The following is a 24,330-nucleotide window of genomic DNA, read 5'->3' on the forward strand; positions in this document are numbered from 1 at the left end:
TCAAAGGCCTTTTGGAAGTCAAGATAGATAACATCCATTGGCTCTCCTTGGTCTAACCTATTTGTTATCTCTTCAAAGAACTCTAACAGGTTTGTCAGGCACGACCTCCCCTTACTAAATCCATGCTGACTTGTCCTAATCCGACCCTGCACTTCCAAGAATTTAGAAATCTCATCCTTAACAATGGATTCTAGAATCTTGCCAACAACCGAGGTTAGGCTAATTGGCCTATAATTTTCCATCTTTTTCCTTGTTCCCTTCTTGAACAGGGGGGTTACAACAGCGATTTTCCAATCCTCTGGGACTTTCCCTGACTCCAGTGACTTTTGAAAGATCATAACTAAAGCCTCCACTATTTCTTCAGCTATCTCCTTTAGAACTCTAGGATGTAGCCCATCTGGGCCCGGAGATTTATCAATTTTTAGACCTCTTGGTTTCTCTAGCACTTTCTCCTTTGTGATGGCTACCATATTCAACTCTGTCCCCTGACTCTCCGGAATTGTTGGAATATTACTCATGTCTTCTACTGTGAAGACTGACGCAAAGTACTTATTTAGTTCCTCAGCTATTTCCTTGTCTCCCATCACTAGATTACCAGCATCATTTTGGAGCGGCCCAATGTCAACTTTTGCCTCCCGTTTGTTTTTAATGTATTTAAAGAAACTTTTACTATCATTCCTAATGTTGGCTAGCCTACCTTCATATTTGAAGGTAGTCCGTTTTTCCTCTGGAAGGTAACTCAACAATTTATCCCAATTTTTAAGAACATCCTTGTTTTCCAATTTAATTTGAGGTATGTCAAATTCATAGTCATCTGGATTTGGTTGATCACTTAAGTTCGAATCATTAAAACCGCCTCCTTTTTCTCTCCTTCCCTTTCAAAGTACGTTTTAAGCATATCCACATGACACACACGGTGAGTCTTCTATCTGGTGTTTTTACCATATAATACACCTCATTTAATTTCCTTTCAATCTGATAAGGTTCACAAAACCTTGCTTTTAAAGGTTCACCAACCACTAGTACAACACTAAAACTTTATCTCCACTGGCAAAACTACGAACTTTGGATTTCTTGTCCGCTACCCGTTTCACCACATTTTGTGCAACTTTTAAATGTTGTCTAACCAATTCACCTGCTCTATTTAATCGTTCCCTAATATTTGACACACAATCCAATAATGTAATTTCCGATTTCTCACTCACCAATTTTTCCTTAATCAATTTAAGTGGTCCTCTTACCTCATGACCAAAAATTAGTTCAAAAGGACTAAATTTGGTTGACTCATTAGGTGCGTCTCTAATTGCAAATAGTACGAATGAAATTCCTTTATCCCAATACTCTGGATAATCATGACAATAAGTCCTCAACATTGTCTTTAATGTCTGATGCCACCTTTCTAACGCTCCCTTCGATTCTGGATGGTACGCAGTTGATTTAAATTGTTTTATTCCTGAGCTATCCATAACTTCTTTGAACAACCTGGAGGTAAAATTTGATCCTTGATCTGACTGTATTTCTGTGGGTAGTCCATATCTAGTAAAGAATTTAAGTAATTCCTCCACAATCTTTATAGCTGTAATGTTACGTACTAGAATGGCCCCTGCAAACCTAGTAGTCTGCAAATCCATTGTAGTCAAAAGATATTGATTCCCACTTTTCGTTTTAGGAAGCGGTCCTATGCAATCAATTAGGACCCTTGTAAAAGGTTCCTCAAATGCTGGAATGGGTATTAAGGGCACTGGTTTTATCACTGCTTGAGGTTTCCCTATCACTTGACATGTGTGACATGATTGACAAAATTTAACTACATCTTTATGTCGTCCAGGAAAATAAAAATGTTTTTGGATTTTAGCTTTAGTTTATCTTATTCTCAAATGACCTTCCACTGGTACCTCATGTGCAACTCGCAACACCTCCTTTCTATACCCTACCTGCAATACTACTTGATGAACTTCTGCCCACTTTCCATCCGCCTGCAATGTAAAGGTCTCCATTTTCTCATCAAGACGTCACTTTTACGGTAATAACACTCTGGTATCTACTCAGATTCCTCTTCCTTATCTGCTTTCTGATACATCCATTTTATTTCTGTATCCTTTTGTTGTAACTCCGCCAATTTTCCTGACTAAAAATATCCGCCTCATCCTCTACCTGTTCTTGTTCTTTTTCAACCATCTGATCAAAAATCGTTTCTGACAATTGCACTTAAACCTCTTGTTTTAACCTGTGACTTTGCAACCTTGTCACGACACAATCAGGAAAAAACCCAGGATATTCGTCCTTCAACACTTCAGTTGTCTGATTTTCTACTGGCTTATCAACCACAGTAGGCATCACTCCCACCTGCGATCCAGCTATATCATTACCCAAGATAAACTGTATTCCTGGACAAGATAGTTTCTCTATTATTCCTACTACCACTTCACCACTCTTCACTGGACTTTCCAACCTTAACTTTATATAATGGAACACTACTCCCCTCACCCTGAATTCCACATATTACCACCTTTTCTGGCAACATTCTTCCCAGACTACATAACTCCTCATCTCTTACCATTAAAGATTGACTAGCTCCCGCATCTCTTAAAATTGTGACTTCTTTACCTGCTCCTCCTGATATACATGAGTAAACTTTACCCGTACAAGTGCATTCTTTAAAGAGATCTGGCACCTTCTTATCAATCACCTCTTGATCAGGCTGTACAATCTTTTGCACCTCCTTCGCTTCACTTGGGCTTTCCTTTACCCCTTTAACAAACCCTACTGTCTTATCCTGTTTTATCACATCAGCCTTCCCAGTGCTTTTCTTCAACCACCAGCACTGACTTTACATGGCCTAGTTTATTACAGTGAAAACATTTGAAATATTTCATTTCTTTTCCACCCTCCTGGATTTCTTTTTTAATCTGAGGTACACTCTCCTTATTATCTCCCATCAGATCATCTTTACCTTTACCACTTGAGTATTTCTCATGTCCCCAGTTTCTATCCCTCACAGGCTGAAACTGATGTCGGAAACCAAGTTCTGATTTATGAACTAATTCATAATCATCTGCCATTTCTCACAGTTTTAACCCTCTGCTCTTCCACATGAGTTCTCACTACATCAGGAATTGAATTTCTAAACTCCTCCAAAAGGATAATTTCTCTGAGAGCTTCAAACGTTTGGTCTATTTTCAAAGCCATTATCCACCTGTCAAAATTACTCTTGTTTGATCCTTTCAAACTCCATGTATGTTTGACCAAATTCTTTCCTTAAATTTCTAAACCTTTGTCTGTAGGCTTCAGGCACTAGTTCATATGCACCTAAGATGGATTTTTTCACTTCCCCATACGTCCCAGATACCTCCTCCAGTAGTGATGCAAACACTTCACTCGCCCTACCTACCAGCTTTGTTTGAATCAGTAAAACCCACATGTTCTGTGGCCATTTCATTTGTTTAGCTACCTTCTCAAATGAAATGAAAAAGGCTTCTACCTCCTTCTCGTCAAACCTCGGCAATGCTTGGACATATTTAAATAGATTCCCACTAAACCTTCAACTTTGACGCTCTTTCTCACTATCCTCATCCGTATCATCCAACTGTACGTTTCCCTTTACGTCTGCCAATCTTAACTGACTTTCATGTTTCATGGCCATTTTCTGAAGTTCAAACTCTCTCTCTTTATCTTTTTCCCTGATCTGTATCTCCCTTTCTCTTTCTTTTTGTTCTGCTGCGGCTATTCTTTCTTTTCTTCTTTCTTCTCTCTCTCTTTCTTTTTCCTCTCTATCTCTTTCGTATTCAAGCTGCTTTAATTCTTTCTCATATTCCATTTGTTTCAGGTGTAACTGAATTTTTGCCATTTCCAATGAGTCAGACTGTAACTCAGGCAATTTTAAATGCTTTGCCACCGCCATAATTACCTAATCTTTTCGCATTTTGTCAGGTAATGTTAACTGCAATGTTTTCGCCAAATCTAACAGTCTGCTTTTAGTCTCTGTCCGTAAGGTACTGCGTGTTACTGTCTCCACCCCCAAAAACATCAGAACCTTGAAAGAGCCATTGTCCACAACACACTCCCCACTTAAACCAAAATGCCACACCTGATATACACCCACAATATGCTCACCCCTCGCTGTCTTTTAAGTTCACAAAGCCAGACTTCCGGGTGCGGCGATGACCAGCTGAGTCGCACGTTTCGGCAGCTCCCGGTGGAACGGACTTTTGGGCTCATAATAAGAGCCCCAACGGCAATTTTAACGGCTAAAAGTACTGTGCGTTGAACCAGAAGGGAATCCCCCCTGGATACGGATGAAAAAAGGAGAGGAAGGTGGCCGGATTGCGGTGGATCCTTTAGAGCAGCGGCAAGGAAGGCAAGCAAAAACCAAGATGGCGTCAGAAGGTGGCAGTTTAATATGGGGCCCTGAACAACACGAGTTTTTGAAACGCTGCGTGGAAGAACTCAAAAAGGAAATGAAGAAGGAGCTGTTGGCTCCGATATTACAGGCGATCAAAGGGCTAAAGGAGGAGCAAAAGACCCAGGAGCGAGAGCTTCGGGTCGTGAAGGTAAAGGCTGCCGAGAATGAGGACGACATACAGGGCCTGGTGGTGAAGACGGAGATGCACGAGGCACACCATAAACGATGTGTGGAAAGGCTGGAGAACAACGCAAGGAGGAACAACCTGAGGATTCTTGGTCTTCCTGAAGGTGCGGAGGGAGCGGACGTCGGGGCATATGTGAGCACGATGCTGCACTCGTTAATGGGAGCGGAGGCCCCGGCGGGTCCGCTGGAGGTGGAGGGAGCATACCGAGTGATGGCGCGAGGACCGAGAGCAGGAGAAATTCCTAGAGCCATAGTGGTGAGATTCCTCCATTTTAAGGACAAAGAGATGGTCCTTAGATTGGCAAAGAAAACTCGGAGCAGTAAGTGGGAGAACGCGGTGATCCGCGTATACCAAGACTGGAGTGCGGAGGTGGCGAGAAGGAGGGCGAGCTTTAATCGGGCCAAGGCGGTGCTTCACAAAAAGAAGATAAAATTCGGAATGCTGCAACCGGCAAGACTGTGGGTCACATATCAAGGGAGGCACCACTACTTTGAGACAGCGGATGAGGCGTGGACTTTTATCGTGGAAGAAAAATTGGAATGAGCGGGTTATTAAAAAAAAGAACGTTTGAAACAAAGTGGTGGGGCGAGTATGGGGGGCGAAGAGGGGGGTAAAAAGGGGGGAAAGAGGAGTTTTATGTTAATCCTGCGTTGTGGTAACCTTTCTCTCTTCCACAGGAGGTGGTGGGGGGAGGAAAGGAGGTGGAGGAGATGGGGCGTTGACCATTGGAGGCGGGGCCAAGGGAGAAGCGCGGGCTCGGTTCCCGCGCTATGATAATCATGGCGGGAATAGGGAAGCAGGAAGGAGTGGGCGTCGCACGGTGCGAGCCGAGGTCACGGGGGTGAGCCGAGGTCGGCCAGAGTTTGCTGACTTCTGGGAGCAACATGGGGGGTGTAACTACGCTAGTGGGGGATCTAGTGGGAGGGGGGAACTATTGGGCTGCTGCTGCTGGGGAGAGGGGGGAGCTGGTATGGGGTGGGATGGGCGGGGGGGCACCGCCTGGGGGGGGGACAGCTGCGTGGGAACCGGGTGTGGAGCTGGAAAAAGGGGATGGCTAATCGACAAGGAGGGGGTAAAAAGCCCCCCAACCCGGCTGATCACGTGGAATGTGAGAGGGCTGAATGGACCGATAAAGAGGGCACGGGTACTCGCACACCTTAAGAAACTTAAGGCAGATGTGGTTATGTTACAGGAAACGCACTTGAAACTGATAGACCAGGTGAGACTACGCAAAGGATGGGTGGGGCAGGTGTTTCATTCGGGGCTAGATGCGAAAAACAGGGGGGTGGCTATATTAGTGGGGAAGCGGGTAATGTTTGAGGCAAAGACTATAGTGGCGGATAGCGGGGGCAGATACGTGATGGTGAGTGGCAAATTACGGGGGAGACGGTGGTTTTGGTATACGTATATGCCCCGAACTGGGATGATGCCAATTTTATGAGGCGTATGCTAGGACGCATCCCGGACCTAGAGGTGGGAAAGTTGGTAATGGGGGGAGATTTCAATACGGTGTTGGAACCAGGGCTGGACAGGTCGAGGTCCAGGACTGGAAGGAGGCCGGCAGCAGCCAAGGTGCTTAAAGATTTTATGGAGCAGATGGGAGGAGTAGACCCGTGGAGATTTAGCAGACCTAGGAGTAAGGAGTTTTCGTTTTTCTCCTATGTCCACAAAGTCTATTCGCGAATAGACTTTTTTGTTTTGGGAAGGGCGTTGATCCCGAAGGTGAGGGGAACGGAGTATACGGCTATAGCCATTTCGGATCACGCTCCACATTGGGTGGACTTGGAGACAGGGGAGGAAACAGAAGGGCACCCACCCTGGAGAATGGACATGGGACGAATGGCAGATGAGGGGGTGTGTCTAAGGGTGAGGGGGTGCATTGAAAAGTACTTGGAACTCAATGATAATGGGGAGGTCCAGGTGGGAGTGGTCTGGGAGGCGCTGAAGGCAGTGGTTAGAGGGGAGCTGATATCAATCAGGGCACATAAAGGAAAGCAGGAGAGTAGGGAACGGGAGCGGTTGCTGCAAGAACTTCTGAGGGTGGACAGGCAATATGCGGAGGCACCGGAGGAGGGACTGTACAGGGAAAGGCAAAGGCTACACGTAGAATTTGACCTGCTGACAACGGGTACTGCAGAGGCGCAGTGGAGGAAGGCACAGGGTGAACAGTACGAATATGGGGAGAAGGCGAGCAGGTTGCTGGCCCACCAATTGAGGAAAAGGGGAGCAGCGAGGGAAATAGGGGGAGTGAGGGATGAGAAAGGAGAGATGGAGCGGGGAGCGGAGAGAGTGAATGGAGTGTTCAAGGCATTTTATAAAAAATTATACGAAGTTCAACCCCCGGATGGGAGGGAGAGAATGATGGGCTTTCTGGACCGGCTGGAATTTCCCAAGGTGGAGGAGCAGGAAAGGGTGGGACTGGGAGCACAGATTGAAATAGAGGAAGTAGTGAAAGGAATTAGGAGCATGCAGGCGGGGAAGGCTCCGGGACCGGATGGATTCCCAGTTGAATTTTACAGGAAATATGTGGACTTGCTCGCCCCGCTACTGATGAGGACCTTTAATGAGGCAAAGGAAAGGGGGCAGCTGCCCCCGACTATGTCTGAGGGAACGATATCGCTTCTCCTAAAGAATGAAAAGGACCCGCTGCAATGCGGGTCCTATAGACCTATTTCCCTCCTAAATGTAGACGCTAAGATTCTGGCCAAGGTAATGGCAATGAGGATAGAGGATTGTGTCCCGAGGGTGGTCCATGAGGACCAAACTGGGTTTGTGAAGGGGGGACAGCTGAATACGAATATACGGAGGCTGCTAGGGGTAATGATGATGCCCCCACCAGAGGGGGAAGCGGAGATAGTGGTGGCGATGGATGCCGAGAAAGCATTTGATAGAGTGGAGTGGGATTATCTGTGGGAGGTGCTGAGGAGATTTGGTTTTGGAGATGAATATGTTGGATGGGTGCAGCTGTTGTATAGGGCCCCAGTGGCGAGTGTGGTCACGAATGGACGGGGATCTGCATACTTTCGGCTCCATAGAGGGACAAGGCAGGGATGCCCTCTGTCCCCATTATTGTTTGCACTGGCGATTGAGCCCCTGGCAATAGCATTGAGGGATTCCAAGAAGTGGAGGGGAGTACTTAGAGGAGGAGAAGAACACCGGGTATCTCTGTATGCGGATGATTTGTTGTTATATGTAGCGGACCCGGCGGAGGGGATGCCAGAGATAATGCGGACACTTCGGGAGTTTGGAGAATTCTCAGGATATAAACTGAACATGGGGAAAAGTGAGTTGTTTGTGGTGCATCCAGGGGAACAGAGCAGAGAAATAGAGGACTTTCCGCTGAGGAAGGTAACAAGGGACTTTCGTTACTTGGGGATCCAGATAGCCAAGAATTGGGGTACATTGCATAGGTTAAATTTAACGCGATTGGTGGAACAAATGGAGGAGGACTTCAAGAGATGGGACATGGTATCCCTGTCATTGGCAGGGAGGGTGCAGGCGGTTAAAATCGTAGTCCTCCCGAGATTTCTCTTTGTGTTTCAGTGCCTCCCGGTGGTGATCACGAAGGCTTTTTTCAAAAGGATCGAAAAGAGTATCATGAGTTTTGTGTGGGCCGGGAAGACCCCGAGAGTGAGGAAGGGATTCTTACAGCGTAGTAGGGATAGGGGGGGGGCTGGCACTACCGAGCCTAAGTGAGTACTACTGGGCCGCCAATATCTCAATGGTGAGTAAGTGGATGGGAGAAGAGGAGGGAGCGGCGTGGAAGAGATTGGAGAGAGCGTCCTGTAGGGGGACTAGCCTACAAGCTATGGTGACGGCCCCGTTGCCGTTCTCACGGAAGAAATACACCATAAGCCCGGTGGTGGTGGCGACTTTGAAAATTTGGGGACAGTGGAGACGGCATAGGGGAAAGACGGGAGCCTTGGTGGCGTCCCCGATAAGAAATAACCATCGGTTTGCCCCGGGAAGAATGGATGGGGGATTTGGAAAATGGCAAAGAGCAGGAGTAACGCAACTGAAAGATCTGTTTGTGGATGGGAAGTTCGCAAGTCTGGGAGCGCTGACCAAGAAAAATGGGTTGCCCCAAGGGAATGCATTCCGGTATATGCAACTGAGGGCTTTTGCGAGGCAACAGGTGAGGGAATTCCCGCAGCTCCCGACGAATGAGGTGCAGGACTGAGTGATCTCAAAGACATGGGTGGGGGGCGGTAAGGTGTCAGATATATATAGGGAAATGAGGGACGAGGGGGAGATTATGGTAGATGACCTGAAAGGGAATTGGGAAGAAGAGCTGGGGGAGGAGATTGAGGAGGGGCTGTGGGCGGATGCCCTAAGTAGGGTCAGCTCATCGTCCTCGTGTGCCAGGCTAAGCCTGATTCAATTTAAGGTGTTACACAGGGCGCATATGACTGGAGCACGGCTCAGTAAATTTTTTGGGGTAGAGGATAGGTGTGCGAGATGCTCGAGAAGCCCAGCGAATCACACCCACATGTTCTGGTCATGTCCGGCACTACAGGGGTTCTGGGTGGGGGTGGCAAAGGTGCTTTCGAAAGTGGTGGGGGTCCAGGTCGAACCAAGCTGGGGGTTGGCTATATTTGGGGTTGCACAAGAGCCGGGAGTACAGGAGGCGAGAGAGGCCGATGTTTTGGCCTTTGCGTCCCTCGTAGCCCGGCACAGGATACTGTTGATGTGGAAGGAAGCCAAGGCCCCGGGTGTGGAGACCTGGATAAATGACACGGCAGGGTTTATAAAGCTGGAATGGATTAAGTTCGTCCTAAGGGGATCGGCTCAAGGGTTCACCAGGCGGTGGCAACCGTTAGTCGAATACCTCACAGAAAGATAGAGGGAATGGAAAAGAAGAAGGTAGCAGCAGCCCAGGGGGGGAGAGGGGGGAGGAACCAGAAGGACTCTCAGGGTTGTTAATATATATGTATAATATGTATAGGTCGTTGCTATAAATAATTGTATATTGGACTGTTAAATCATATTTTTGGAGAGTGTTTATCTGAGACAAGGCAGTTGCCATTTAGTTTTAGTTTTCGTTTTTGTTATATATTATTTACTCTTTGTTTATAAAACAGGTCATTGTTATTTATACTGTTATATTATTGTGTAATGGATACACAATGTACTGTGATGGTTGACCAAAAATTTTCAATAAAATATTTTTTTTTAAAAAAAAGTTCACAAAGCCAATCCAATAGATAGACTTTTATCCCCCTCGAGCCCCCAATTTGTTTAGAGAACCCCAAAGTGTATCATGGAGTTCACCTGACCCACAACTTTTACTAGATTGTGGTATGGGGAGCACATGGCCCACTCTACAGGTGTGGTACAGCAGAAATGGAAAAGTATTTTTTTTAAAGCAAAACAATGTTTATTCTATGAACTCAAGTTAACCTTTTAAAACTTACAGTGAACATCTTAGCAACCATTAATTCGAATTCAACCCCCAAAGACTACAACACTAAATAATCCTTTAAGCTTTCCTTTTAACATCCATACGACTTAAAACACCTTTTACCAGAAGCACATCAGGTTAAAGTCACTGCTGTTATTAGTTTTAAATCACCAGGATTGATTTACAGTCTTTAGATTACAGAGAGAGATTCATACACCTTCTGGCTGTGACTGCAGCTATCCAGCTCTGAAAATGAAACTAAAACACACCCTGCAGCAAACAGCCTAAAATGAAAGTGTTGGGTGTTGGGTGGAGGTGTTGAGTTTGGGTATGGTGCTCTTTCCAAGAGCCGGTGCAGACTCAAAGGGCCGAATGGCCTCCTTCTGCACTGTAAATTCAATGATAATCTATGATTAATCTAGGACAAAGGTTCGGCAGAATATCGTGGGCCGAAGGGCCTGTTCTGTGCTGTATTTTCTATGTTCTATGAAAGTAAAAAGCTGACAGACAGTCCAGCTCCACCCACTCTCTGACATCACTGCAGTCGTAAACACCCATTTCTTAAAGGTACTCTGACTGCAGATATTTATAACACACCTATTTATAAACACCCATTTCTTAAAGGTATTCTCATGACAAGATTGATGGATTTCTAGATGCTAAGGGAATCGAGGGTGAGTGTCATAGTGTGGGTAAGTGTAGCTGAGGTCGAAGATCAGCTGTTACCTTGTTGAAAGGTGGCACAAGGTGGCTGATAGCCTGCCGCAACACCTATTTCATGTGTTCTTATATATTGATTCTCTGCATTTAAAGCTACCCTGCTAGACACTTTTTTTCATTCATTATGCGCTGATTCCACACACACAAACTGTCTTTCCTATTTGTGAATGCAATTTATCACTTTCTCTCTTTCTGCCATTACGATATTCCCAAGTTTGCTTTGAGCTGCCATTCACCAGCAAAAGCCCCTGACCCAAATAGTGATTTGTATTGCTGCTTGCTCAAGCCGATCCTTGTACGCTGTCCTGTACAGAGCTAAGTGTTTTCTCAACTACCTGGACAGGTTACCCTGTCTCAGTCACTTGAAAGGCTTGGATGTTAAAATCAAAAGACTTTGGGAACTTGGAGCCTCCTTCCTTTCACATACACTCCCAATTTACAGAACTCCATGACAGGGTACATTGCCGGCACTGCTGCCTCATCTGCCCCAGTGCATGCGGGACATGTGTAATAAGCACCCAAACATTTACCATTCTGCTCAGTCTGAATTAGGAACAAATGTCACTTTTGTGCACTTGTAATTTCTGTAATGGCCTTATCCATGAGGAATAAAGCTAAATTTAGCCTGAGATGCTGCACAGACTGGGAGCTACTGGAATGGTTCCTGTCATTTAGGGAGCACCATTTGCATCTCGAAGATGAGCTGTGAACATGTTTCAATAACTTTGAAGTTGATTTAAAAAGCAGGAAATTGGATGGTGTAAAAAAGGCTGCAATTCCCTATCCCCCAGTTTGCACGACAGTGAAATGTAATCATATCCCCTATCAAATTTGATTCCAGTGGTTCGTATCATTTCTATATGTTAACGCTTCCAGATGTTGACATTTACAGAGATTGAATGTTTTTCCTGTTTTAGCCAACAACAACGGCTGAAATGGAGAAGGCTTTACTTTCCATTTGTTGGTGGAGTTTTAATTAACTTCAAATGTAAGCGTTGTTCAGATCATATTTTGTTGGTGACAGTACTCACTTGGGGATCTTGTGTGTTGAATCATGATGCGAAACAGTGAACTAGCCAATGGTAATGGATGCTCCCAACTGCAACATTCTGACTTTGCACGGCTCGAGAAGGAATCCCAGGTACATTCATGCCATGTTACAAAAGCTACAATGGTTGATTCCAAATTTTGCTTATTCATTGTTCTTGGGAATTGTGCTGAGAAAATGCAAAGATCTTCATCTTCGGCAACACGGTGGCACAGTGGTTAACACTGCTGCCTCACAGCACCAGGGACCCTGGTTCAATTCCAACCTTGGGTGACTGTCTGTGGAGTTACACGTTCCCCCACTGTTTCTTCCAGGTACTCCGGTTTCCTCCCACAGTATAAAGATGTGCAGGTTAGGTGGGGTTATGGGGATAGGGGAGTGGGCCTGGGTATAGTGCTGTTTCAGAGGGTCGGAGAAGACTCGATAGGCCAAATGACCTCCTTCTACACTGTTAGGATTCTATGATTCTATGAAAAGGAAGAATGTGCAGGGTTACGGGAAGTAGATGGGAGAATTGCACTACGTAAAATGCTCATTCGGATTGGCCATTCTAAATTGCCCCTTATTGTCCAAAGGTGAGGGGGTTACAGGGATAGGGCGGGGGAGTGGGCCAAGGTAGAGTGCTCTTTCAGAGGGTCAGTGCAGACTCGATGGGCGAATGGCCTCCTTCTGCACTTTAGGGATTCTATATTCTATGATAACGATTTACCAAATTCTCCCACCCCCCAAAAATAGTTTCTCACTTTTAGTCATAGGTTTGAATTGAAGAGCGACAATCTTCATGAAATAATGTCTGACGTTATTTTCTCAGACATGAGATCGTGACATCAGTTGAAACATTGTTCTGATATAATGATGCGTTGTGTTTCAGTGTAATTTACATTATAGTTTTACATGCATTTTTCACAAAGACTGTGCGCCTTCACCCAATCGCTAGTTTTGCTTTTCATTCCTCAGTGTGAGCTCCAGAACCTCTAGAGACTGCAGTATACAGTGAAAGTTCCTGTAGCTCTCAGCATTTCTGTCTGCATTTATCGTGTGCAGTGTGCTGCTATTTCTTATCTCTGCAGTGACAACTGACTGAACGAGGTGATTCTGCAGGCCATAGATGAGTGCCAGTACTATGATGCAGGGACAGTCGTCCTCCAGACACTTGGTCTTCTAGACGAGGTCTCTCAGAGCCTAGGGCAGTTTTACTCCGCTCAAGCAAACGTGCCTGGGCAGCCAGAATGGCGCATTGTAATGAAAAGAGACAAGACTGCCCAAGCTCACAGTCGAGCCTCCGCTTGTAAACAAGGTACAGGACAGATGTGCTAAAGGCTGTGTCCCTCTGTACGTTCATCATGTTCTCACCTCAATGCCATTTGGCATTTCAGCTTTCATTGCTGCTCAAGGCTCCAGGTAGCGCAGGAGAAAGGTTGAGCTCACTGCATTTTCTTTATTAATTTTCAAGATATGGACTTGATTAGAAAGGTTGGTATTTAATGTCTGCCTGTTGCTGCCCTTGAGAAGGTGGTGGTGAGGAAGAGCTGCTGACTAGGTGTGCATTCTTTCATCTTGACTTTGGGATCTGCTGATTCCTATAAACTCTCAACAGATGTTCTGTGAAGTTGATCATTACAACAGGGTCAGTGCACATCTGTGCATGTCCAGTCTTTTATTTATCAGTGTTTGTGTAAGCCTGTATTCACACTCTCCCCCAGTGGAGGTCCCGCCTAGGTGTATTTAGAGTGATTTATTCATTTAGGAATTTTGTTTGGGGGGGGGGATGCGCAGGCAAAATCAGCATTTATTGCCCCTAAGAATGCTTTGGTGACTTCCGGTTGCAGCTATGCAGAGCTACGTCGCACGTTCGGCAGCTCCCGCTTGGAACGGACTTTTGGGCTCTTTTCAGGGCCCCCAACGGCATTTTTCCGACATTTCCCGGTATGGGAAGAAGACTGCAACGTTCCCCCGACAGTGTATGGCTTGGACCAAGAGTGGGGCGACTAAAAAAGTGGTGGTGAAGCCAAAGAAAGTGCGAGGGAAGAAGAGCAAGATGGTGGCGGGCGGGGACCAGGCAGCGTGGATGTAGTGGGCGCAGGAGCAGCAGGAGGTTATCCAGCGCTGCTTCAGGGAGCTCAAAGCGGACCTCCTGGAGCCGATGAAGGTTCTAGTGTTAAGCTGCTGGAGGCCCAGGGGGTGACGATCTGCGAGGACCGACCAAAGATCTCAGATAACGAGGACGAGCTCTTGGGCCTAGCGGTAAAGGTGGAAACGCACGAGGCGCTCCACAAGAAATGGCAGGAGCGGTTCGAGGAGATGGAGAATCGGTCGAGCGGAAGAATCTGCGGATCCTGGGCCTCCCGGAGGGGCTGGACGTGAGGGCCTATGTGGTCACCATGTTAAACTCGCTGATGGGAGTGGGGTCCTTCCAGGGGCCCCTGGAGCTGGAAGGGGCCCATAGAGTGCTGGCGAGGAGGCCCAAGGCTAATGAGCCGCCTCGGGCGCTGTTGGTGCGGTTTTATCGGTTCGCTGCTCGGGAGTGCGTACTCAGGTGGGCCAAGAAAGAGAGGAGCAGCAGGTGGGAGAATGCGGAGGTTCGAGTATATCAGGACTGGAGCGCGGAGGTGCCGAAGAAGAGGGCCGGGTACAACTGGGCGAAGGCGGTGCTGCACAGAAAGGGGGTGAAGTTTGGCATGTTGCAGCCGGCGCGTTTGTGGGTCACCTACAAGGACCGGCACCATTATTTTGAGTCCCCGGAGGAGGCGTGGGCCTTTGTTCAGGCCGGGAAGCTGGACACAAATTGAGGGTCGGGATGGGGGGTCGTGCGTGGGGATGGTCGGTGATTGCTGTTGTTGTGTTACATTTTGAGGGGGGGTTCTTTGTTCTTGTTCAGTTTTGGTTCGGTGTGGGTGGTTAGGGTGGGTTGGGCACTGTTTTGGTTGGGTCTGTTGGGTGGACTCTTGGAGGGGGGCAAGTAAACGGAGTGGGGGGGATGGGGCCCCGTGGGGGTGGGGGAGGGGGAGGCCCGTGTCGGGGGTGAGGGGACTGGGCCTGTAAAAGGAGATACGACAGCGGAGGCGGGGCCGGGCAAGTGGAAAGCGCGGGTTTTTTCCCGCGCTGGAGGGGGCGGGGCCGGGGCGTGGAAGCACGGGCTTTTTCCCGCGCTTGGGATGGAAGGGGGAGGCGGAGAGCCTGCTGGTGGGTAATGGAGGGGGAGGGGAAGTTCCACAATGGGAGGAGTCGAAGGAGAGGCCGGAGCGGCCGGGGTCAGCAGGAGTCAGCTGACTTGCGGGAATGCAATGGGGCGAGCAATGCAGCTAGGAGGGGTCCTGGTGGGGGGGTGGAAACCGGGTTGCTGCTGGTATGGTCAAGGAGGAGCTGGAGCGAGTAGAGGGTGTTGGGACGGGGGTCTGCTGCCGTGGGGAATGGGCCAGGCGTCGGGCGCGTGGCTGGCTGAGGAGGGGTTATGGCTAGTCGGCGGGGGAGGGGGGCGGGTAGCCCCCAGATCCGGCTGCTAACATGGAACGTAAGGGGGCTGAACGGGCCGGTTAAGCGGGCCCAGGTGTTCGCACACCTGAAGGGGCTGAAGGCGGATGTGGTCATGCTCCAGGAGACACACCTGAAGGTGGCAGACCAGGTAAGATTGAGGTCAGGTGTTTCATTCGGAGCTGGATGCCAAAAATCGGGGAGGTGGCGATCTTGGTGGGAAAGAGGGTGTTGTTCGAGGCGTCGAGCATTGTGACAGACAATGGCGGCAGGTACGTATGGTAAGGGGTAAGCTGCAAGGGGAAAGGGTGGTGCTGGTCAACGTGTACGCCCCGAACTGGGTTTTATGCGGCGCATGTTGAGTCGGATCCCGGATTTGGAAGTGGGGGGCCTGATAATGGGGGGGACTTTAACACGGTGTTGGATCCGTCACTGGATCGCTCCAGGTCTAGGACGGGTAGGAGGCCGGCGGCGGCTAAAGTGCTGAGGGGGTTTATGGACCAGATGGGAGGGGTAGACCCTTGGAAATTTGCAAGGCTGGGGGCTAGGGAATTTTCATTCTTCTCGCACGTTCATAAGGCCTATTCCCGGATTGACTTTTTTGTTATGAGCAGGGCACTGATTGCGGAAGTAGAGGATACCGAGTACTCGGCGATAGCCATTTCGGATCACGCCCCGCATTGGGGGGATTTAGAGCTGGGGGAGGAGAGGGACCAGCGCCCGTTGTGCTCTTGGAGGTGGGGCTGTTGGCGGACGAGGAGGTGAGCGAGCGGGTCCGAAGAAGCATGGAGAGATACCTGGAGGCCAACGATAACGCGGAGGTCCGAGTGGGGATGGTCTGGGAGATGCTGAAGGCGGTGGTTAGGGAAGAGCTGATCTCCATTAGAGCCCACAAGGAGAGGAGAGAGCAGAGGGAGAGGGAGAGGCTGGTGGGGGAGATGGTGAGTGTAGACATGAGGTATGCGGAGGTGCTGAAGGAGGGACTGTTGAGGGAGAGGCGTAGCCTCCAGGCCGAATTTGACCTGTTGACCAACAGGAAGGCGGAGGAGCAGTGGAGGAAGTCCCAGGGGGCGATTTATGAATATGGGGAAAAGGCAAGTTGGATGCTGGTGCATCAGCTTCGGAAGTGGGACGCAGCTAGGGAGATTGGGGGAGTTAAGGATGGGGGGGGGGGGGGGGGGGTGGAGGAGTGTGGTGCGGAGTGGGGTTGGCATCAATGGGGTCTTCAGGGACTTTTATGAGGAACTGTATCGGTCCGAGCCCCCACTGGAGGAGGGAGGGATGGGCCGCTTTCTGGACCAACTGAAGTTCCCGAAGGTGGAGGAGGGACTGGTGGCGGGATTAGGGGCCCCGATTGGGTTGGAGCAGCTGGCCAAAGGGATAGGGAGCATGCAGGCAGGGAAGGCACCGGGGCCGGACGGTTTCCCGGTCGAATTTTACAAAACATATGTGGACCTGTTGAGCCTGTTGCTGGTTAGGACCTTTGGTGAGGCAAGGGAGGGGAAGCGTTGCCCCCGACGATGTCCCGGGCACTGATCTCCTTGATCCTGAAGCGGGACAAGGATCCCCTGCAGTGTTGGTCTTACAGGCCGATTTCATTGTTAAATGTAGATGCCAAGGTGCTGGCGAAGGTCTTGGCCACGAGAATTGAGGATTGTGTGCCGCAGGTCATACACGAAGACCAGGCGGGGTTGGTGAAGGGGAGGCAGTTGAACGCGAATGTGCGGAGGCTCCTGAATGTTATTATGATACCGGTGAGGGAGGGGGAGGCGGAGATAGTGGGCGGCGATGGATGCTAAGAAGGCCTTCGATAGGGTAGAGTGGGGGTACTTGTGGGAGGTGCTGAAGAGGTTCGGTTTTGGGGAGGGGTTCATCAGGTGGGTTAGACTGTTGTACGAGGTCCCGATGGCGAGTGTGGCCACGAACAAGAGGAGGTCGGAGTACTTTCGGTTGCATCGAGGGACGAGGCAGGGGTGTCCCTTGTCCTCCCCCCTGCTCTTCGCGCTGGCGATTGAACCCCTGGCCATGGCACTGAGGGAATCGAGGAACTGGAGGGGTTGGTGTGGGGTGGGGAGGAGCATAGGGTGTTGCTCAATGCGGACAACTTGCTGCTATATGTGGCGGACCCGGTGGGGGGGAATGCCGAAGGTAATGAGGATCCTCAGGGTGTTTGTGGATTTCTCAGGGTACAAGCTCAACATGGGGAAGAGCGAGTTGTTTGTGGTTCACCCAGGGGACCAGGGGAGGGGGATTGGTGAGCTCCCTCTAAAAAGGGCGGAGAGGAGCTTCAGGTATTTGGGGGTCCAGGTGGCCAGGAGCTGGGGGGCCCTGCATAGACTTAATTTCACGAGGCTGGTGGAGCAAATGGAGGAGGAATTCAAGAGGTGGGACGCGTTGCCGCTGTCCCTGGCGGGTAGGGTGCAGTCAGTCAAGGTTGCTCCCAAGGTTTTTGTCCCTGTTCCAGTGCCACCCAATTCTTATCCCAAAGGCCTTCTTTAGGCGGGTCAACAGGAGCATAACAGGGTTTGTGTGAGCGCGAGGGACTCCGAGGGTGAGAAGGGTGTTCCTGGAGCGGAGTAGAGATGGAGGGGGGGGGGGGGGCGCTGGCGCTGTCCAACCTCTGTGGGTACTACTGGGCCGCCAATGCGGCGATGGTGCGCAAGTGGGTGTTGGAGGGGGAGGGGGGCGGCATGGAAGAGGCTGGAGACGGCGTCTATGATATGGCGGGGTTTATTAAATTGGAGAGAGTGAAATATGCCTTAAGGGGATTGGTGCAAGGGTTCTTCAGGCGGTGGCAACCGTTCTTCGACTTCCTGGCAGAATGGTAGACAATGGTCAGCAGCAGCAACGAGGGGGGGGTGGGTTCTATTTTATTTTTGTTTGTCTATACTGGGGGATCTGAGGGGGTGTATATATTTGCTATGTTTGCTATGTGTTTCGGCGGGTGTTAATATATTATTTATGTATAGGGGAGGGGGGGACTGGGTTGTTTTGTTTTGTATTTAGTTCTATTGGGTTCCTTTTACATTTTGTTGTTGATATTTTGTGAAAACTTTAATAAAAATTATTTTTATTAAAAAAAAGAATGCTTTGGTGAGCCCCATGCAAAGAATACAATGAAGTGGTTCGTTCGGCCATTTCAAAGGGCAGTTAAGAGTCACATACTCCACTGTTGGTCTACAATCATGTGGCAAGATCAGGTAAAAACGACAGATTTCTTCTCGAAAGAACATTTGTGAGCCAGATGGGATTTTATGCCAATTCGGTAGTTTTATTGTCTCCATTATGATAAAGGAATGATCAAAGGTTTTGAATCTACCATTTTAGTGGTAGGGTCGGGGAAAATTATGCTCTTGGAATTTAGGGCACCAATTTGTGTGTCCATGGGGTCTAAAGCTCAAATTCAGCATCAATTAAAAAGCGACAATCAGATAGCATTTGAACACGAACACGCCTTGCATTTCAGTGTCTCAAAACAATTTCTTCTGCAGAGTGAGAAGGTTACACAAAGCAATTCATGCGTTTTTAAATACAATTGCAATTCAAATTCTTGAAGCAAAGGTAAGGAACAGTAGAAAGCTGATCATGTATAATTACTCTGCGGGAATATTTGTCACAGAGTTGAACTGGAAGCAGAGAAGCACTGGCTGCAATCAGACAGAGAGTAAGGAGACAGTGACTGTACAGTCAGTCCAGGAATGTGAATGTTAATCGCCTACACAGACTATGTGTTTTGGAATGGGAATAACATTCAGCCAAGTAGCTTACGATAGCGATCCAAGGATTGATCAGGGTTAGGAATCCCTGATCCAGGGAAAACTGAGGATTTTCTACCAGGGAGGAAACTGGGAGTCCTGATCCAGGTGGTGGTCAGGAATCTGGGAGATTTCAGTGCCTCCCGGTGGTGATCACGAAGGCTTTTTTAAAAAGTATTGAAAAGAGCATCATGGGTTTTGTGTGGGCCGGGAAGACCCCGAGAGTGAGGAAGGGATTCTTACAGCGTAGCAGGGATAGGGGGGGGGCTGGCACTACCGAGCCTAAGTGAGTATTATTGGGCCGCTAATATTTCAATGGTGAGTAAGTGGATGGGAGAGGAGGAGGGAGCGGCGTGGAAGAGATTAGAGAGGGCGTCCTGTAGGGGGACTAGCCTACAGGCTATGGTGACAGCCCCATTGCCGTTCTCACCGAGGAACTACACCACAAGCCCGGTGGTGGTGGCTACACTGAAGATTTGGGGACAGTGGAGACGGCATAGGGGAAAGATTGGAGCTTTAGGAGGGTCCCCGATAAGAAACAACCATAGGTTTGCCCCGGGGGGAATGGATGGGGGATATGGAATGTGGCAAAGAGCAGGAATAACGCAACTGAAAGATCTGTTTGTGGATGGGAAGTTCGCGAGTCTGGGAGCGCTGACTGAGAAATATGGGTTGCCCCAAGGGAATGCATTCAGGTATATGCAACTGAGGGCTTTTGCGAGGCAACAGGTGAGGGAATTCCCGCAGCTCCCGACACAAGAGGTGCAGGACAGAGTGATCTCAAAGACATGGGTGGGGGATGGTAAGGTGTCAGATATATATAGGGAAATGAGGGACGAAGGGGAGACTATGGTAGATGAACTAAAAGGGAAATGGGAAGAAGAGCTGGGGGAGGAGATCGAGGAGGGGCTGTGGGCAGATGCCCTAAGCAGGGTAAACTGGTCGTCCTCGTGTGCCAGGCTAAGCCTGATTCAGTTTAAGGTATTACACAGGGCGCATATGACTGGAGCACGGCTCAGTAAATTTTTTGGGGTGGAGGATAGGCGTGCGAGGTGCTCGAGAAGCCCAGCGAATCATACCCATATGTTTTGGTCATGCCCGGCACTACAGGGGTTTTGGATGGGGGTGACAAAGGTGCTTTCAAAAGTAGTGGGTGTCCGGGTCGAACCAAGCTGGGGGTTGGCTATATTTGGGGTTGCACAAGAGCCGGGAGTGCAGGAGGCGAGAGAGGCCGATGTTTTGGCCTTTGCGTCCCTAGTAGCCCGGCGCAGGATATTGCTAATGTGGAAAGAAGCCAAGCCCCCGGGGGTGGAGACCTGGATAAATGACATGGCAGGGTTTATAAAGCTAGAGCGGATTAAGTTCGTTCTAAGGGGGTCGGCTCAAGGGTTCACCAGGCGGTGGCAACCGTTCGTCGAATACCTCGCAGAAAGATAGATGGAATGGAAAAAAGAAGGCAGCAGCAGCAGCCCAGGATCGGAGGGGGGGGGGTGGTGGAGGAGGAACCAGAAGGACTCTCAGGGTTGTTAATATATACTGTATAATATGTATAGGTCGTTGCTACAGATAATTATATATTGGACTGTTAAATTATATTTTTGGAGAGTGTTACTTGTGATAAGGCAGTTGCCAATTAGGGTTAGTTTTCATTTTTGTTATTTATTATTTATTCATTTTCTGTTTATAAAATAGGTCATTGTTATTTGTGTTGCTATAATATTGTGTAAAGGATGCACAATGTACTGTGTTGGTTGACCAAACATTTTCAATAAAATATTTATTTAAAAAAAGGAATCTGGGAGACCTTTTCCAAAGTGTGCCTAGGAATCTAAGAGCCCTGATGCGGGAGCATTTACGAGTTTTGATCCACTCAGCTTAAACTGTAGGTAGAATAGTACAGAGCACGGGATGGTGATGGAGGGGTATGGGAAGTTGGCTGAAAGGTATGATTTGTTGAGTATGATGATGTTAGACTGCTGCTTGCCTAGTCACTGGGACTGCACTCACAATAGTGACATAAGTCATAGAATGCATACATTTGTACCACCATCGCCCATGGCGACTTATTCCTCAGCGGCTTCCTCATATGCACCTGTGCGCCCTACCCACCTCCCAAGGGCCAAGCAAACGCACATTCTCCAAGCAACGTCTCAAACATGCACGCCACATATGCACCCGCATCCGATCCCTCACTGCCCTCCGACAGGCCGACAATCCTCAGATTTTGCCTGCGGGATCTGTTCTCCAGACCCTCCAGCTTATCCCGCAGCCTCTTCTGGTGGTCCTTCATCAGCCCCATCCCCACCGCCATCGCGGCTGGCTGACCATCGTGCTCAACCATCGCTTCTTCCACCTTCTGGATCGCCTGGCCCTGGGTTTCCAGTCTCTGCTCCACACGATCAATCCCCACCTTAATCGGATCCACTGCCCTGGCCAGGTCTTTCAGATATTCTTTTCTCTGCTGAGCAAATTTCTCATGGAGAAAGACCACCAGCTGCTCCATTGACCACTGGGCCGGCAGTTTCGATCCCTGACCTTCCGCCATATTCCCCGGTGTCGCAGGCTCCACTCCCGTCTTCGACCAACGTCCTCTTCTTTTCAGACCACTTCTGGGCCACAAATCCATACACTGGTGGGAATCCTCCTCTTCTACTTCACCATCCCCTTGTTTTATCACTCAAATCCACTGTAAATCGGTGGAAAAGGTACAGAAAGTCCACCACGAGCGGGAACTATCAAATATGCGACCACTCACACCATGGCCACCACCAGAAGCCCCGTCTCCAAAATATACAACAACAAGTCATCAGCATATAAGGACACCCTATGCTCCACACACCCCTCACTATTCCCTTCCACAACCCGAGCTATTTAGCGCAATGGCCAAGGGCTCTACAGTCCACGCAAACAGAAGGGGGGACTTGAAGCATCCCTGCATCCCGGTGAAATGCAAAGTACCCTGAATTCGCATTATTCGTGCGCACGCTCGCCATTGGCTCCTTGTACAACAGCTGCAGCCATGCCACAAACATTGGCCCAATCCCAAATTTCTCCAACACCGCCATCAAATAAGTCCACTCCACCCAATCAAACGCCTCTCCGCATCTAACACCATCTCCATCTCCCTTCCCTCTGCCGGAGAAAGCACCACATTGAACAGCCTCCTCACGTTCAAGGACAACTGTCTTCCCTTTACAAACCGCACCTGGTCCTCCCCAATCACTTTCGGAAGGCACCCATCCAACCTTAATGCCAACACCTTTGCCAATATCTTGACAACCACATTCAGCAGAGATATGGGCCTGTATGACCCACAACTAGATCCTTGTCCTTTTTTAAAAATAAATTTAAAGTACCCAATTAATTTTTTACAATTAAGGGGCAATTTAGCGTGGCCAATCCACCAAGCCTGCACATCTTTGGGTTATGGGGGCGAAACACATGCAAACACGAGGAGAATGTGACCCAGAACCGGGATTGAACCTGGCAGTTCGGCGCCGTGAGGCACAGTGCTAACCACTGTGCCACCGTGATGCCCTTCCTTGTCCTTCTTAAGTAACAACGGGATGGAGGCCTGCGCCACACTCCAGTCTATCGCGTCCTCAAACATTCCCACCATCAATGATGCCAGCCTCTCCTTAATTTTTTTATAAATTCGACTGGAAACTCACGTGGCTCACCACCTTCCCTGCCTGCATCCTTCCAATCGCCACCTTCACCTCCGCCACTCCCATTGGCTCCACAAGCCCTGTCCTCTCCACCTCACCCAACCTTGGGCACTCTAACCCATCTAGAAACTCCCTCATCTTCCGCTCATCCTGTGGTGGCTCCGACTTTTCCAGGTCCCTATAAAACTCTTCAAACACGTTGTTAATCTGCTCGGGAGCCTCCACCAACTCCCCCATCTAGTCCCGCAGCCGAACTATCTCCCTCGCCGCGGCCTCCTTACGAAGCTGACCTGCCAGCATATAGAATCATAGAATTTACAGTGCAGGAGGAGGCCATTCGGCCCATTGAGTGTGCACCGGCTCTTTGAAAGAGCACCCTACCCAAGCCCACATCTCCACCGTATCCCCATAACCCAGTAACCCCACCCAACACTAAGGGCAATTTTTTAGACACCAAGGGCAATTTATCATGGCCAATCCACCTAACCTGTACATCTTTGGACTGTGGGAGGAAACCGGAACAACCGGAGGAAACCCACGCAAACACGGGGAGAACGTGCAGACTCCGCACAGGCAGTGACCAAGCCGGGAATCGAACCTGGGGCCCTGGAGCTGTGAAGCAATTGTGCAATACACAATGCTACCGTGCCGCTCATATGCCCTGCCTTTTCCCCGTACTCATAGACAGCCTCCCTCGCCCTTTTCAACTGACACACCGCTTTCCCCATGGACAATAGGTCAAAGCTCGCCTGCAACTCCTTCCTCTTTGCCAAGAGCCCTCGGTGCAGGTCCCCCGTGTACCTCCCATCCACCTCCAAAATCTTTTCTATCCATTGTAGACATTCCTCCCTCTCCTCCCTAACCGGAGGTAGGGTCGGGGAAAATGATGCTTTTGGAATTTAGGGCACCAATTTGAGTGTCCATGGGATCTAAAGCTCAAATTCAGCATCAATTAAAAAGCGACAATCAGATAGCACTAAACGAAATCACTTCACCACGAACTTCAGAGCTTCCCAAACCACCAACAGCTAAACCCCACCCGAACAATTGAACCCCACATACTCCTCAATCACCTTCTCCATCTTGTCACAGAAGCTCTGGCCCGCAAACAATCACACATCCATCCTCCACCCCGGCCTCTGGGCTCCCACTTCTCCAGAACCACATCCATCCAATGCAGAGTGTGATCTGAAATCATTATTGCCAGATACTCTGCCCACCTAATTCCGGCCAACACTGCCTTTCCCATCACAAAAATGTCAATCCTTGTGCACCGGGTAGATTAACGAACACTTCCAGTCCCTCGGATGTAAAAATCTCCACGGATCCCCCCCCCCGGGGTCAGCTGGGACATGTCCATCATCCTCGGCTCCAGCACTCTGCTCCAGTCGCCCCCCCCCCCTCCACTATCAACTCATAGATATCCAGAATGTCAGCCAACGTTCTCTTCGCGAAACCCGCAACATCCCAATTGGGGGCACATACGCTTACCAGTGCCACCAACCTCCCCTCCAACGCATCTGTCACTATCAGCTACCTGCCCCCCTGATCCACCACCACCTTCTCCATCTGAAACCTCACCTGCTTGCCCAGCAAAATTGCTACCCCCGAGCACTACTGTCAAACCCCGAAGGAAACACTTTGCTCATCCACCCTTTCCTAAGCCTCATCTGATTCC

General features: G+C 49.1%; 1 protein-coding gene across 1 annotated transcript in view; it reads left to right on the plus strand.

Annotated features, from left to right (window-relative positions):
* rnf123 (ring finger protein 123) overlaps positions 1 to 24,330 on the plus strand; it is a 718,228-nt gene that overhangs the window by 530,566 nt on the left and 163,332 nt on the right. The window lies entirely within an intron of this gene.

Source organism: Scyliorhinus torazame, chromosome 13 (genome assembly GCF_047496885.1).
Source record: "Scyliorhinus torazame isolate Kashiwa2021f chromosome 13, sScyTor2.1, whole genome shotgun sequence".
Taxonomy (NCBI): Eukaryota; Metazoa; Chordata; class Chondrichthyes; order Carcharhiniformes; family Scyliorhinidae; genus Scyliorhinus; species Scyliorhinus torazame.